The 17,249-nt window shown below is 43.7% G+C and overlaps 1 long non-coding RNA gene across 1 annotated transcript; it reads right to left on the bottom strand.

Moving 5' to 3' along the window:
• Nucleotides 1-769: 769 nt before the first annotated feature.
• LOC105719344 (uncharacterized) lies at nucleotides 770-17,249 on the bottom strand. The gene is made up of 5 exons (XR_001107957.3): nucleotides 16,647-17,249; nucleotides 9,165-9,206; nucleotides 7,889-8,045; nucleotides 2,131-2,226; nucleotides 770-1,571 (listed from the first exon to the last, which is right to left on the bottom strand). It is a non-coding gene; the product is annotated as an uncharacterized LOC105719344 (long non-coding RNA).

Genomic DNA, 17,249 nt, shown 5'->3' with positions numbered 1-17,249 from the left:
ACCCTGTTGGGCAGTTACAAAACTGTCCCAAGAAGGAAAAACTTAAATCTGAATATTTAAATTCAAGAAACTCTCTATATTGCAGGAAACATCTATGAAAAAAAGAGCTCTGTACCCAGGACATCCTGGCAGAATTCTATTTTCTTTATTAAAAATAAAATTACCTTTTCCATTATGAAAAATATAAAGAATATACAAATATATTCTAATAAAATGCAGACTAGCAAAAGGAAGAAATGTCATCCATTGCATTACCACCCAGAAAAATCCTGTTAATGTATTGGCACATTTCTTTTAGTCCTTTTAATATACATATTATTTTTCACATAGTTCAATTTACACAATATACAAAAATTTAAATTTTCTATCATTTAAAACACTTTAAAAGTATAAAATTAATACATGCTAATGAAGAAAGGTTTAAAATTGGAGGGAAAATATGAAGAAGAAAGTTATCCAGAATTCACTTCCCCAGAATTAACCACAGCTGATATTGGGGTGTATTTCTTCATAGGCTTTTTCTCTGCACTTTTGTACATAATCTAATTTTTTTTTGAGTTTCACTCTTGCTACCTAGGCTGAAGTACAGTGGCGCAATCTTGGCTCAATGCATTTTCTGCCTCCCTGGTTCAAGCAATTCTCCTGCTCAGCCTCCCCAGTAGCTGGGATTACAGGCGTGCACCAACATGCCTGGCTAATTTTTATATTTTTAGTAGAGATGGGGTTTCACCATGTTGGCCAGGCTGGTCTTGAACTCCTGACCTCAGGTGATCCACCTCTGTCCCCACCCCGGCCTCCCAAAGTGCCAGGATTACAGGTATGAGCCACTGTGCCCTGCCAATCTAATCTAATTCTTAAACATCATTAAAATAGAACATTTCAAAGACTCCAGACAGTAAATGATATAAAGGCTTATGGAGGGGATAAAAGGTTCACCACAAGGTGATTTAATAGTCCTTCATATTAAATAAAGCCCAAATACACAAATAATTCAAAATGAGTTCAAACATGCAACAACCCATACAAAACATGTAGTAACTCTTCTATTAATTCCTGAGGTTTAAATGGCTTAGCCACGATAAGCAGCACACACTTGTTTAAGTTCCATGAAGTAGTGAAGCTTTCATGGCACTTATACCAGGAAAGCCACACAAGTAGGAAAGGGAGGAAGCGGAAGTAGGAAAGGAGAAGCCTCATTACTGCCACAGACCCCACATCATCCCATTAGAATTTAGACTTTGGGGTCCAAGCTGAGTAAGTTATTTTGTACTGCAACAGTTTCATGGGGGAAGAGAGGCAGGGCGAGAGCTGTGCTCAAAAGGAAATGCATCACCTTAAATGTTCTCATTGTTACATGAGAAGAAATGGAAAAATTAACCCAACACTAAACACGATAACAAAGAAGACAGAAAGAAGAATTTAATAAAAATAGCAACTAATGATGGAGAAAATGAAAAATCTGATCAATCCACCCAAGAGCCAGTTTCTGGGCTGCAGATCAATTCGCCAGAAAACAATTTGCTGACAGTCAACTGCTCCCTCTGCCTTTGCAGCTGACAGCCTTGTCTCCACTTCAAGGGGAAAACAGAAACAAATCAGAGAGTCGTTCAGGGCTTCTGCCCCACTAGCAGGCAGTCTGCTCTCACCTGGTCCTGTGCTCCGTCCCCTTCTCTGTTACTTAGGATTGATTGTCCATGTTCCTAGCAAAGACTGGACTCCCCACCTGCACGCTCTGTCCCATCTCCTCTCAGTTACTCAAGGACTCCCATCATCATTCCCATCAGCATACAGACAAGCCTCCTTAGGCCCCTCATCCCTTCCCCAGCCACTGCCCCACTCCTCTGCATTCCTTTACAAGAAAGGCCACAGCAGATCCCACAGTGCCATCTCCAGCTCATCCTCCCATCTGCTCTTGAACCCACTGCAGTCAGGGTGAGCCCCGTAGCTCCACCTACACAGAAGACTTCTCTCCCCCACCCCTTTTCAATTCTAGAATAAAATTTCCGCAAGGGAAGGAACTTGGTTTATTCACTGCTGTATCCCTAGAACCAAAAATAGTGATTGATAAATATTTGTTGAGTCAACATGATCTAATAAACATAGATGAAAGTAGAATATATTCCTACTCACCAAATGTAATCCCAGCACTTTGGGAAACTGAGGTGGGCAAATGGCTTGAGCCCAGGAGTTCAAGACCAGCATGGCCAACATGGTGAAACCCCATCTCTACAATAAAATACAAAAAAATTCAAAAAATTAGCCGAGCATGGTGGTGTGCACCTCTGGTTCCAGCTACTCCGGAGGCTGAGCTAGGAGGATCACTTGAGCCTGGGAGGCAGAGGCTGCAGTCAGCTGTGATTGCACCACTCCACTCCAGCCTGGGTGAAAGAGACCCTGTCTCAAAAAGAACAAGGTGTTCATTAAAACAAGGTCTTAGTTCCAATCATTGCTGTGCAAAAAGCAAACAAACAAAAACAGTATTTTAGTAAATAGGTACTATCTTAGTCAGCTTGGTTCACTGTAACAAATACCATAGGCTGGATGGCTGAAACAACAGACATTTATCTTCCCACAGTTCTGGAGGCTGGAAGTCCAAGATCAGGGTACTAGCATGGTCAGGTTCTGATGGGGGCCCTCTTCCTGGTTGCACAGGGCATCTTCTCACTGTGTCTTCACATGGTCTTTCTCTTTCCTGGGTGCACACATGTGGAAAGAGAGTCCTCTGTCTTTCTTTTCTTTTTTTTTTTGAAATGGAGTTTTCCTCTTGTCGCCCAGGCTGGCGTGCAGTGGCGCCATCTCAGCTCACTGCAACCTCCGCCTCCTGGGTTCAAGCGATTCTTCAGCCTCAGCCTCCTAAGTAGCTGGGTTTACAGGCGCCTGCCACCATGCCCAGATAATTTTTATATTTTTAGACACAGGGTTCTGCCATGTCGGCCAGGCTGGTCTTAAACTCCTGATCTCGTGATCCACCCGCCTCTGCCTCCCTAAGTGCTGGGATTATAGGTGTGAGCCACCATGCCCGGCCCATCTTCCTCATCTTATAAGGGCATTAATCCCATCAGGTGTTCTAGTTACTTCCCAAAGTTTCCATCACCAAATACCATCATAGTGGGGGTTAGGGCTTCAGCATATGAAGGGGTGGCAGTGGGGGACAATGGAGGGAGAACACAGACATTTGGTCCATAGAAGACGAGTAGAAAATTTGTTTAAAGTTTGGGTGCTTTTAAAACATATCTCTTACAACTATATTTAGATGGTAGAAGGAAATAAATCAAGGAATATTGCACAGCAAATGTGATACTTGAATGTGGAGCTGGAAGTATACCAGGGATTTCACCCAGGTGGACAAAGATAGAGAGAATATTCAAAGCAGAGAGAACAATTCATACCAAAAAATAAATAAAGGGGCCAGGCGTGGTGGCTCATGCCTGTAATCCCAGCACTGTGGGAGGCTGAGGTGGGCAAATCACCTGAGGTCAGAAGTTTCAGACTAGCCTGGCCAACATGGTGAAACCCCATCTCTACTAAAAATACAAAAATCAGCCAGGTGCAGTGGCAGGGGCCTATAACCCTAGGTACTCTTCAGGAGGCTGAGGCATGAGAATTGTTTGAACCCAGGAGGTGGAGGTTGCAGTTAGCTGAGATTGCCTGAGCCACAGAGTGAGACTGTCTCAAAAAGAAGAAAATGAAAAGATGAAAGGGTAAGTGTGGTATCAGATAGCACATCAACCCAAAATTCATTGGCATTCAACACTAAATAATTGATTTTCACTTATGCATCCTCATGTGGCCTGGGATTGGGCCAACATAGACTGAGTTTGGCAGGCTTGAATCTGAACTGCAGGTTGGATCCAGGAGTGTTTCATCCCCTTTGGACCAAGAGCTATCTAAGGCAGGCTCTTTTCATGATGGAGGCAGAAGAACAAGAAGACAAGCACATTTCAAGCCTCCGGACACCCCGCATCCACTGACATGACAGTGGCTAGCATAATTTACATGGACAAGCTCAACACTAATGGGCCGGAAAAGTATATTCCTCACTCACAAAAGCTTAAACTTTATTCCTGAACAATAAACTCTAGCTAGGTGGGGTGGTGAGCACCTGTAGTTCCAGCTACTCAGGAGGCTGAGGCAGGAGGATTACTGGTGCACAGGAGTCTGAGACCAGCTGGGCAACACAGTGAGACCACATCTCAGAAAAATAAATAAATAAAATAATAATAAACCCCAACTCTTTAAAGTGTGTCTGGGGAACAACATGAACATATGTAACTTCTGTTTTTCATTTCCTTTCTGTATGCATTTCCCTTGTTTATTTTTCTTTTCTTGTTCTTTTTTTTCCTTTTTTTTTTTTTGAGACAGGGTCTCACTCTGTGGCCCAGGCTGGAGTACCATGGCATGATCTTGGCTCACTGCAACCTCCACCTCTCAGGTTCAAGCAATTCTACCTCCTCAGCCTCCCCAGTAGCTGGGATTATAGGCCTCCACCACCATGCCCAGCTAATTTTGGTATTTTTAGTAGAGATGGGATTTCAAAATGTTGGCCAGGCTGATCTCGAATTCCTGACCTCAGGCGATCCACCCACCTTGGCCTCCCAAAGTGCTAGGATTACAGGCGGCAGCCACTGCGCCTGGCCCCCTTGTTTCTTTTATGAGATAAGCATCTACATCTACAAAAGGAAATACAGGAGAGGCTCAGGAAAAAACAAAGTCTCTTGTACTCACAGGTCCTAGAAACAGACGGCATGGCAAGCCATGAAGGGCCACATAGGAGAGACACCAGAGTGATCAGGCAGCAAAAGACATGAGGAGAAAGCCGAACTAGAGCCTTCACTGGGGCTTCAGTGGGAAAGTCAGGACAGTGCAGGGTGAACAGTTTAGGATTGGCTCATATGCATAATTTTGTTGGTCTTTGTTCTATAGGAGTGATCTCTAGTTGCCCAGTACCTGGCTCTGGGATGATTAAGGCAGAGGAATATTGCTTCCTAGGCTGCATGGGCCAGATAGGGGAGGTCTGGTTTAGGATTGGTTTGTTTTCATATCAAAGGCAAGTTCCTAGCTGGGTCCCTTACTGTCACTAAGAATTGGCTGGCCCAGGGAGGAGCAGTCTCTCTCCAGCTAAAAAGGTTTTTCAAGATCAAAATACACAGACAACTTAAAAATACATACAGTACGTCCCTTAAAAACAAGAGTAAACGTTATTCAACCAACATCAGCCATGTGTGGCTACTGAGCACTTAAAATGTGACAGATGTGATTGAGGAATTAAATTTTAGTTTTATTAAATTTTGTTAATGTAAATTTAAAGAGCACATGTGGCTTATAGCTATGAAACATGCAGCTGTGAGCACTATAGTTAAAACTGACATTTTGGTCTGTGGATTCCTTTTATTTAATCAGTTCTGAAACTAGTTTTCTACATTTATATATTTGTTCTATTGTAAATTTTAGGATTTATTTTGATAATGTACTTTTTCCTTGTGAAGTTTAGAAACAGCCAAGGGGGTCATGTGAGCCAAATTAAATCAATTCCTGGACAAAAACTACTTCCCTGACCACCTCAAGCTTCTTGCCAGTGTGTGCCCCTGGGACAAGAAAAGCTAGGAGAAGCTGTGGACAAATTAAGATAAATCTGGCAACATCATTAGAAAAGTAACCCAAAGTGAATCCCTCCTGATGGTCAACATCAGATGGTCACACAGAAATGTTATTATCCTATAAGCAATCTTGCATTATTGTTATGTATAATTTGCACTTACAAATTCCACAAATTCAAGCAAGTACCTTTCTACTGGGAAGGAATATAACAATTCCAACAAATAAACATAAAAGCAGTGTATACATAAGAATGCTTCTATACAATTTTTTGAGCACCAAAATCTTAGAAAGTTGAAAAATACCAATGAAATATAGCATTCTTATTCTAATTTCTTTTGTCTGTTCTTAAGAGAAGGAAAAGATGGAGCAGAAAGCAAGAAAATTGTTCAACAGAATTATTGCAACGGACATAGTTTCTTATAAACAAAGAGTGTTATTGAAAGAGAAAAGCTTGCCTTGGCAAAGTATATTACACAATAAAAAAGAAGAATTTCAAAGATAATAAAGATAATTTCTCACAGATATCTAACTGGAAAAAAAATTATCAACTTTCTAAACTTTTCTATCATAATTTCACATACTTCTCTGGTTCATTTATAAAGGGAAAATAACTTTAGGATATTCTAAGCTGAATACATCAGCATTTACATAGGTAACCAGAAACATGGGGTATTAAGTCAGTTACAGGCATAGCTGGGTTCCTTATCCAGATAAGACAGTTAAAAAAGACAGTGACTTTAAAAATTGTTAGAATATGCTTCCTCCCCACTTTGTCTCTTGAGGTTCTTTGTAAAAGCCAGGGTTTCACAATTAACTTTACAGCAATGAAAAAGCTTTAATCATTCACTAAAACAAATGCCATTTTCACTTACTAAAAGTTGGTAAATGATTAGGAAAAAACTGATAATACCATGCTGGGAGATTCAAAGCACGCTTTTGTGGGAGTGTAAATTGGTGCAACCACTTTGACTACATGCCTCAAAAACTTAAAAACATGCCCATGTGGCCTGACACAGTGGCTCACGCCTGTAATCCCAACACTTTGGGAGGCCGAGGTGGGTGGATCACAAGGTCAGGAATTCAAGACCAGCCTGGCCAACATGATGAAACCCGTCTCTACTAAAAATACAAAAATTAGCCTAGTGTCTGTAGTCTCAGCTACTTGGGAAGCTGAGGCAGGAGAATCACTTGAACAAGGGAGGTAGAGGTTGCAGTGAGCCAAGATCATGCCACTGCACTCTAGCTTGGGTGACAGAGCAAGACTCCATCTCAAAAACAAAACAAAACAAAACCATGCACATCTGACAACTTATTTAGCTATAGGGATGTTCTTCCCAGCTATGTGATGGAATACTATGCAGCCAAAATATTATTGCAGAATATAGGGTGGAGGCAGAGCTTAGCTCAAAAATTATGATTGCATTTAGGTAAGGAAAAATTATATGTACATAAAAAAGTAAAGTGAATGGGGTAGAATTGTGAATATTTTATTTTCTTATCTATATTTTAGATATTTTCTTTTATTCTTATTTTCTTTAGTCTTATCTACATATTCCAATATGTCTGTTGAATATGTATTGCTTTTACAAGAAAAAAATAACTTCAATGATCATAAAAAAGGAGGAGGGGGGAAGCAAGTGTTTTAAATACTGCGACTTGAGGCTGTGAAAGCTCTCAGAATCAAAATGAAGTCACCTATGTTAAAAAATCCCCATAGCCAGAAGAGGCCATGAAGAGAGGCTTGTCATGCACAAACTATCACAAAAGACTGCAAAAATCACAGCCTTGCACAAAGTCCATCTCCACATTACACAAAAAAGTACCTCTACAAGGACATCTGCCCAGCAACTGCCTGTCCAACCTCAAACTGGTACTACCCTTGTTATTGATCCTTGTAGTCAAGGATAATTATCCCAAAAACAATTATGTAACCCTCCTTGTTTTTCCTCTAAAAAACTCTTGTCTTCCTTTACCTCCCTGAATAGGCACATAGCGTATTATAGCACATGCATTTCCATTGCAATGCCTATTCCCAAATAAATGTCATTTTCCTTTCAAAATGTTTGTTATTTAGGTTGACAAGGCCTGGCTGCCAGCTCCGTGATGGTTGCCATCTGTGGCTTTATTATAACAAACTGCATTTTACTCAAACCAGGCTGAGTAGCTTTCTTTATCTTGCCATCTCTAACCCAACACTCTAACCCAAACTTTGTATCATCTAGCATCTGGAGATATTTTTTAGCCAAAGAAGATATCCACGTGTTGATTTGTGATATTTCAGTACCACTACCTGCATCACCAAAGACTTTAAGACTTGTGAGACATATTGTAGAAAGAATTTCTCACAGTCCTGGAGGCTGGGAAGTCCAAAATCAAGATGCTCGCATGTTTGGTGTCTGGTGAGGGCTGCTCTGTCCTTCCAAGATGGCACCTTGATGCTGCATCCTCTAGAGGGGAGAAACACCGTGTCCTCACATGGCAGGAGGCAGAAGGGCAAGAGGGCCAAATGCTGCTGTGCAAAGCCTCTTTTAAAAGGGCCTGAATCTCAATCACAAAGAATCCTAGTGACTGAATCACCTCTTAAAGTCTCCACTTCCTAATACTATCCCATTGGCCACTGAGTTTCACTGCCTGGGCCTGGTGCGGTGGCTCATGCCTGTAATCTCAACACTTTGGGAGGCCGAGGTAGGTGGATCACCTGAGATCAGGAGTTCGAGACCAGCCTGGCCAACATCGTGAAACCCTGACTCTACTAAAAATACAAAAATTAGCCAGGCGTGGTGGCATGCGCCTATAATCTCAGCTACTTGGAAGGCCCAGGCAGAAGAATCACTTGAACCTGGGAGGCAGAGGTTGCAGTGAGCCAAAATCGTGCCACTGCACTCCAGCCTGGGGAACAGAGCAAAACTGCATCTGGAAAAAAAAAAAATCTCAATGCCTGGATTTTGGAGGTGACACATTCAAGCCATAGCACCATTTTATATTATTTGTACATTAGGGTTAAATAGGGCCACCTTATCATCTCAGACAAACCACTTCTAAGAAGGTAGAGGCCTGCATGTGAGGTTTGAGCCATGGTATGACACTCCACTGTCATGCACAAATTGTTACTTCCTTAAGATGTGATCCAACAGGCCTGGAGATCTGCATGCATTTGGCACACATGAAAGTTTCTGCCTCCTCCCTCAGCCCATTTGAGCTTCCAGTGCTCATTCTACCCTTTGCAGTCTCAAGATGCTTCTCCTGGGCAGAAAAATCAAAGGCAAAATATGAACAAGTATAAGCCAGAATTTTCGGAGTAACTTTCCAGATTGCTTTAAATGGCAGCATTTCCAATCCTAGTTTGTCTCATTTTCTATATTCAATAAAAGAACAAGAACAACAAAAAAAGAACACTACTGTGTATGAGCTTTGATGCCACCTCTGACCATTTTTACTTTCATATTGTTAATTTTGCCATTTGATTTTGCTTCCCCTATATGCTATTAACTTCTTTTCAGATGTCACTTATTTAAAAATGTGGAGGGATTTTCCATTGCTGTCCCAGTCAGGCAATTATCACTTACCCAAAGCCAGCCCTGCTCTCAGTTCAGCCTTGGCATGAAGTCCTATTCAAAGAAATAAAAGTCCATTAGAAGATGAAAACCATTAAACTCTTTGCCTGTCTCTTAATAAAATACCACAGGATGAGTAAACAAAGCTGAAAACAAGACAGAGAATAGAAGTTGGTACAGAGTTAGAATTTTAACATGTGACACACCAATAGCAAGTGTCTTGAACACCAAGGGTTTGGAGGGAAAGACCAGTGTGGTCAGGACAGCAGGCCTGGAAGCTGACCTGGCTGGCAACAGTCAAAGTAACAAGATGAAGTTATAGCTGAGGGAGAAGGCTCAGGGGGCCTCAGGATGCGGCCATCCTAATGAAGAACAATCACATGTAGGGTGAAGGCAGTGCTCTAAGAGGGTGCACTGCCTTCTTCCTAGAACACTGTGTGAGGGATCCCAGCTACACAAGGTCAGGAGTCACATGAACACTGCTCGAAGATGTGCCTTGCAAACCCAGCATCTGAGAATATGGACCTACAAAATACATTGATGAAGGAGTGGCCCATTTTACATAATGTACATTTATACAGTTAATGGACTTGACACATTTTCACACATTTATTTCAAAAACATCTTGAATTACATGCAAACTTTCAGGAACTCATCACAAACAAGGTCCATTCATGATGTAGCTGGAAATAACCACCGTGTAATGATAGCATAAGCAAATCGAGTTTTCATTACAGGAAATAGGGGAAGAAAACTGAAGAGAAAACATGCTTCCTTTATAAATGCTTCTTTATTTTATTGTCCCTACCCCCAACCAATTCCCAGGGCCAAGTAAAGAGCTGGGAGTAAAAAGTTAGAGCACTGAAGATAGATTTGAGAAACATCTGGGTTCCTCAGCTGCTAATACAGGACCCAGTTTCCTACAAAGCAGCATCTGCCTGCCCAAGGATTTTGGAAATACAGGTGCATGTTCATGCATGAGCATCCATGATGAACAAGTCCCTTTCTCAGGCTCAAAGCCCCTGGAGCCAACCCCTTTTCCATGGGCCACCACAGTGACCACTATGGAGGTTCTGGAAGCTTCAGGATGCCCCAGGGATTTTCCACCCAACCCCCCTGCCAGGTAGTACCCCAAGTAGAAGTGAGAACACCCTTTCTTCCCTCCTTTGTTTCCCTAGAATTTCAGCAGCTTCTAAGATTCACATACTACAACTCTTTCCATTTTTAATATCCACACATGTGCAGGTGTGGTAATGGATCAATTACCATGAGGAACTGGGGCTTCACCCCACCCAGAACATTCTGGGAGCTAGCACCAGGTCATCCAGCCACAAGAGTGGGGAGTTGGAGCATTTTTCCACAGACTGACTCTCATCTCCCACTGGGGAGAACTGCCCTGGGACCCCTGAGTCCACACATTTTGGGGGTGCTCCTGGGGAGAAGGGTGCGGCAAGCTCAGGTGATGCCAGAAAAAGTCCTCAAGCAGAGAAGAGAAAGGCTGGCATCAGGGTGGGAAGGTGTCAGCATTCTAGAAGCCTTAGTTACAGGCGAACTCAGATGGGCCAAGGGTCACAGGGCAAGGTCTCAAAAGCATCTGCCACAACTCTCTTGGGAGGTGCACAAAATCACCTGAGTAAACATTCGAATTATTTCCTGGATATGGGAGCAAGGCAAAACATTTTATATAAAGATGATGATTCTTCACAAATTTATTCTTAAATGCAATGTCATTTCAATAAAAAAATTCCAACCATAGGTATCATGGAATTTGACATGATTACAAAGTTAATCTGGAAAGAGAAATAATCAAGAATATCAGGCTGGGCGCAGGGGCTCATGCCTGTAATCTCAGCACTTAGGGAGGCCGAGGCAGGTGGATCACTTGCAGTCAGGAGTTCGAGACCAGCCTGAGCAACATGGTGAAACTCAGTCTCTACTAAAAATGCAAAAATTAGCTGGGCATAGTGGTACATGCCTGTAATATATGTCATATATATATATAAAATACATCTGACATATATATCAGAAAATATTCTGAAGCTAAGAGAAAGTAATGGGCAAAATGAGTTCTACCAGGCATTGAAGTGCATTATTAAGCATTTACCCACCTCATGGGTCTATTTACCCACCTCACGGATCTAAATCATGAGAGGAAAAGCCTCTCCCCACATGGCACCCGCCGCCCCCACCCTTGATTGTACCAATTGGAATCACACTGATACGCCTTATGAATAATCTACATAAAAAGAAAACCTTTTTGGCACACTCCGAGGAAGGGGATGAATGAGGGTAGCTGCTGATCATTCACTGGTGTCGGGGACCAGAAAATTACCATTGCCTCAGGAACTGCCAGTAAAGACACAGGAAGATTCCGGTTTCCAGAAAAATAAAGTCAGAAGCCAAGTCCAGGGTGGGAACAAAGAAGATCAGAGAAAATCAGACAGTCCATAAAAGCTGCGATGCAGAGGACAGCCAGTGGAGGAGGGCCCACATGCTGCACAGGTTCCAGGTGACACTGACATTGTCTTGGCTGGCTGAGACACCTCACACCCAGCTAGACAGTTAGACATGGCTAGAAAGAGAAAAGGAAATTTTTTGTAGATACCAAGGGGAAAACAGGAAGAAGAGCAATATGAGTGGATGGGAGAGGAAGCCACATTCAGGACATCATTTAACTGATTTTCCTGGGCACAGCACTCAGGCTGTCCTCCCAAGGAATTTATAGTCTAGTTAAAGACCAACAGGGCTTTAAATAATTTTTTTTTTTTTTGAGATGGAATCTCGCTCTGTTGCTCAGGCTGGAGTGCAGTGGTGCAATCTTGGATCACTGCAATCTCTGCCTCCTGGGTTCAAGCAATTCTCCTGCCTCAGCCTCCCAAGTAACTGGGATTACAGCGCTCTCCACCACGCGCAGCTAATTTTTGTATTTTTAGTAGAGTAGTAGAGATGGGGTTTCACCATGTTGGCCAGGCTGGTCTCGAACTCCTGACCTCAGGTGATCCACCTGCCTTGGCCTCCCAAAGTGCTGGGATTACAGGCGTGTGCCACTGAGCCTGGCCAATAATAAATTTTTAAATAATAAAGCAGTTTAAAATGGAACTGGATAATAGAAGCAAGTTGCTGCTGGAGCTAGAAGGAAGGCAGCTGACTTCTGATGGGAAGATATGGAAGTATTTCAGAGAAAAGGACACATCAGAACTAGAACTCCACAGAAGATAAGTAGGGTCAAGATATTCAGGGCTGAGAGAACTACTTAAGTGGACCTTCAGCAAGGCAATTAAAGGAGGCTAAGTGGTCCTGCAGGGCTTCCACCCAGGGAGACGCAAAGAGAAAGAGAGGGAGAGAAAGAGACATCATTAGAAATGTTTCACAGAGATCTTGACTGCAAACGTTAACTGCAGATATTGAAGTCTAGCCATTAAGGAAGCACTGAATGCTTTTAAAGGGTGGGGAGATATGAATCATTCTGTGCAGCAACAGTACAATAGTTTCTCCTTAAATTCATGATTCACATCTTTAGGGAAAACATTCCTCATGCCTAAGAGAAGACCACACAAACAGGCTAGCTGTTGTCTTCTTCTGTCTGAATTGCTGTGCCATGTGATGTCTCAAACTGCTTCAGTCATCTATGCCAGCTTGGGTAGGGAATAGTCGAAAGAGGGAAGAAAGAAGGTCTGTGAGGACATGAATATACCATTGAATGTACCCCGACCCGAAGAGGACCCTCCAGGTATTAGAGTTCAAAACAACCTCTCTAACACCCACCCTCTCCTCCAGCTCCTGCCTACTCCTCTGCTCCCTGCAGGGTAAAACTCAGGAAGTGTTGCCTCTACTCCCTCACCTTCTATTCCCCCCTCAATTTGCTTCTGCCCTCACCAGTCCATTGAAATGTCTCTCAAGTCCCCAGAAACCTCCATGTCACAAAATCCAGTGAGCACTCCCGTCTTCACACGACTTGGCCTCTCAATAGCTGGCTCTGCCTTCTCGAAACACCCTCCTCTTAGCTTACAGGACCCTCTGTGGTTTCCCTCCTACTTCACTGGCTGTCCCTTCTCAGTCTCTTCCTCCGGTTCAAAATGTGGTCCTGGCCCAGCAGCATCAGCATCACCTAAGAACTTGTTAGCAATGCAGGTGCTTGGACCCCATCCCAGACCTGCTGAATCAAATCCTGGGGTGGGAGAGGTGAGGCAGCAATCTGTGTTTTATCTGGTCTTCCAGGTGATGCATACTAGAGATTGAGAACAACCAGTCTGAAACTGTTGGCATTCCTCGTGATGAAGTCCTGATTCCTTTCTTTTCTCTGGCTACATTTCCTCCCATGATGACTTCATCTAAGCCCGTGACTGGAAATCGTCTATATGCTGACAACTTCTAAATGTGTATCTTCAGCACCCATCTGGGGATTACACAGCCATCTCAAATTCAACATGTCCAAATGGAAGGAAGGAACTCCAGATGTTCCCTCTAAAATCTGGTTGCCATCCATTTCTCACCATTTAAGAAAACAGCTCCACCATCCCCCGAGTTGTTCATTAAAAAACTTAAGTCATCCATGATTCCTCCTTTTCCCCAACTCCTTACCTCATTGGCAATAGTATATCTAGTGGGTCTATCTCTAAAGTGTCATCAATTTGTCCTCTACTACCACCATAGGCCAGGCCACAATTTTCTCTCCCCAGCCTACTGCAAAAGCCTCCACCCAGGTACTGCTAATGCCCACAAAACAACCAGCATGGACTTTTAAGAAGATAACTCAGGCTAAGCATGGTGGCTCATGCTTGTGATCTCAGCACTTTGAGAGGCCAAGGTAAACGGATTGCTTGAGCTCATGAGTTCAATACCAACCTGGACAACATCTCTAAAAAATATACAAAGTTAGCCAGGTGTGGTGGCTCAAACCTGTGGTCCCAGCTACTCAAGAAGCTGAGGTAAGAGGATAGCTTAAGCCCAGGAGACAGGTTGTAGTGACCAAGATCACCCCACAGCACTCCAGTTTCGGCAACAGAGGGAGACTCTGTCTCAAAAAAAAAAAAAAAAAAAAAGGGAAAAAGAAGGAGGAGGAAGAAAATTGTGTGGCATCATTCCCCTTCAAGGACTTTGACCTCCAAGGACAAACCCTACACCCCTCTTCTCACTCAGTCTGGAAAATGACCTTCACTATTTATAGTGGGATATGAGTAGTTGTGGTCATGGGAGAGGCAATGGTAGTGAGTTTGGAATGAGGAATCATGCAGGGCCATTTGCAATAGCCACTTCCTGTGGGTTGCCCATGCTTGGAGTGGTTCATGAGGTCAATGAAAATTCCTCCAAGAATCCACAGGTAAGATCATCAACCCATTGTGGCAGCTTTTTAAAATGGCAACGTCTCCGATACTCCTCCCATTGAGAAGTGGGCTCCGTGTCCTCTACCCTTGAATCTGGGGGCTATATGACTTTTTTTTTTTTTTTTTTTTTGAGACAGAGTCTCATGCCTGGAATTACAGGCGTGAGCAACTGAACCTGGCTGTCAACATTCTTAAACCTCTTTCCTTATATGCTTCCCAAACCTTCTTAAATGGTACCATCTCAGCTCACTCCAACCTCCGCCTCCTGGGTTCAAGTGATTCTCCTGCCTCAGACTTCTTTGTAGTTGGGATTACAGGTGTGCACCACCATGCCTGGTTAATTTTTGTATTTTTAGTAGAGACAGGGTTTCACCATATTGCCCAGGCTGGTCTTGAACTCCTGACCTCAGCTGATCCACCCGCCTCAGCCTCCCAAAGTGTTGGGATTACAGGCACGAGCCACCGCACCCAGCCAGGAAACTATATAACTATCAGGTCAAGAGCATACAGTGGAAGTGATGCTACATGACTTCCGAGCCCAGGTGGGAAGTGGCACTGCAGCTTGTTTGCTGAAACTCTCACACTGAGTCCTGAGCCACCATGGAAGAAGTCCCTCCAAGCTGAGACCACCATGCCATGAGGAAACCAGGCTACACAGAGAAGCCAGAGATAGGCACCCCAGTCAGTACATCCGATCTTCAAGTCCTCCCAGCCCAGGTACCACTCATGTAAGTGCATAGGCTTCGGATGACTGCAACCCCCAGCTATCAAAGCACCTATAGACTTAGAGTCTTCTCAACTGACACCCCAAACATCATGGGGCAGAATCAAGTCCCCACTGTGCCTGTCCAGCTCCCTGGCTTAAACAATCCATTGGCATAATAAAATGGTAGTTGTTTTAAACCACCTAAGTTGTGGGGTATTTGCAGTACATCAGTAATAACCAGAATAGGGCATAAGGCAATCCCCTTTGGTTTCCTAATTCCTCCCCTCCAAGAAATCCCAGGGTATTTGAGCCCCTTCCTGACAGGAGGAATGCAGTCAACCAGAACATGATTATTTTGAGGAAAAGAGGGGTTTTAGCATCTTGGAACCAAGCTTTACAGGGCCCCTTCTGCCAGTGGGAAGCCAGCCCCTTGCCTAGGCTGATCTAGTCACCCACTTCCAGCCCCACCCTGGCCCAGTCCTCCTTGCAGCCCCTGAGCCTCTAGGAGACTCAAAGAGACACTGTGCTGCCTGCTGAGTTCATCTCCCAGTGAGCCATCTGAGAAAAGGAGGTAAGGTTCTGAACGCGATGTCAACCTAAGCATTACATAAGACTGATAGGATGTAAAACAGCCTCACTGCCTAGTGCTCATTCTAATTGGCCACAATCCAGTCCTCCCTGTTGCATTGAGTCAGCTCCCTCCAAAGTGGATGCTTTCCAGGCCTCTCATTGCCCTTTCCCAGCAGATCTTTGAAGTGCTCACCCACACTCACATAAATATGGCCCAGGCACTGTTTTACAGCAACTCTCCTCTGTGCATTCTCCTGGCTTCTCCAGTCACTTGTCCCCCTCACCCCCAACTTGAGTGATAATGATTGGTCCTGAGATGCAAATATTTAATGCAAATATGTTTACAATCAATGGAGCATCAGCTTTTTTAAGAGAGAGTGTGACAGGGTCTTGCTCTGTAGCCCTGTGGCCCAGGCTGGAGTACAGTGGCCGATTACAGCTCACTGTAGCCTCTACCTCCTGGGATCAAGCAATCCTCCCACCTCAGCCTCCCCAGCAGCTGGGACTACAGGCCTATGCCACTGCTCTCAGCGTTTTTTGTTTTGTTTTGTTTTGTTTTTTTTGTAGAGATAGGGTCTCACTATGTTGCCCACTCTTGTCTCAAACTCCGGAGCTCAAGGGACCTTCCTGCCTTGGTCTCTCAAAGTGCTGGGATTACAGGTGTGAGCCACTGCATCTGGTTGTCAACATTCTTAAATCTCTTTCCTTACATGCTTCCTAAACCTCTCACCCGAAACAAGGATACTAGATGTCCTATTTTCCCCAGGGCAGGCCTGGTTTATGCCCATTTCACTCTTAAAAGTGCCCAATTTGGGTAATAATTTATAAGCTCCCCCCTCCAATTCCTGTCCTTCTATCACTTCATCCCTTGCCCTCCTTTGAAATGAGACAAACCTCTGCCAAAGTTGTCAGCAGGAATCCTGGGCAAGAACACACCACCTTGTTTCATAGACGATATCTCAGGTAATGTGATGAGAGCTTTTTAAACGGAGTTCATTTTTCTCATTTGTTAATATCACCACCTAAATCATCTTTTTTGCCTAAAAAAAGGAGAAAGTGAATGAATGAACAGGTGATGGCCAGTGTCCTTTCTAGGCCTCAAAATTTAAGAGTTTATGTGAAAATGTATAAATACTGATCTCAATCCAGGGTAAGCAACATTTTTGTTTTCCTCTTTAGAAATTTCTGGTTGCCAAAGTTCCAGAAATTGCTTCCTCATTCTCCTTCATTTTCTCGAGTTCTCCATTATGTAACGGGGAGTTGGAGCTTTGGGCCGAATTTCCAATTAAAGATGATTTTTACAGTCAATGAGCCACGTCAGGGAGCGATGGCACCCGGAGGCGGTATCAACTGATGCAAGCGTTCAAGCGAATCTCAACTCGTTTTTTCCGGTGACTCATTCCCTGCCCTGCTTCGGAGCGCTGCACCCTTTAACATAAACCTCGGCCGGCTGCCCGCCTCGGGCACGGAGTGTGCGCCAGTCCGCGCGGCAATTGG

This window comes from Aotus nancymaae, unplaced genomic scaffold (genome assembly GCF_030222135.1).
Source record: "Aotus nancymaae isolate 86718 unplaced genomic scaffold, 86718_ANA_hifiasm-v0.15.2.pri h1tg000029l, whole genome shotgun sequence".
Classification (NCBI taxonomy): domain Eukaryota; kingdom Metazoa; phylum Chordata; class Mammalia; order Primates; family Aotidae; genus Aotus; species Aotus nancymaae.
The sequence above is the reverse complement of the archived record's forward strand: the minus strand, read 5'-3'. Positions and strand labels throughout refer to the sequence as shown.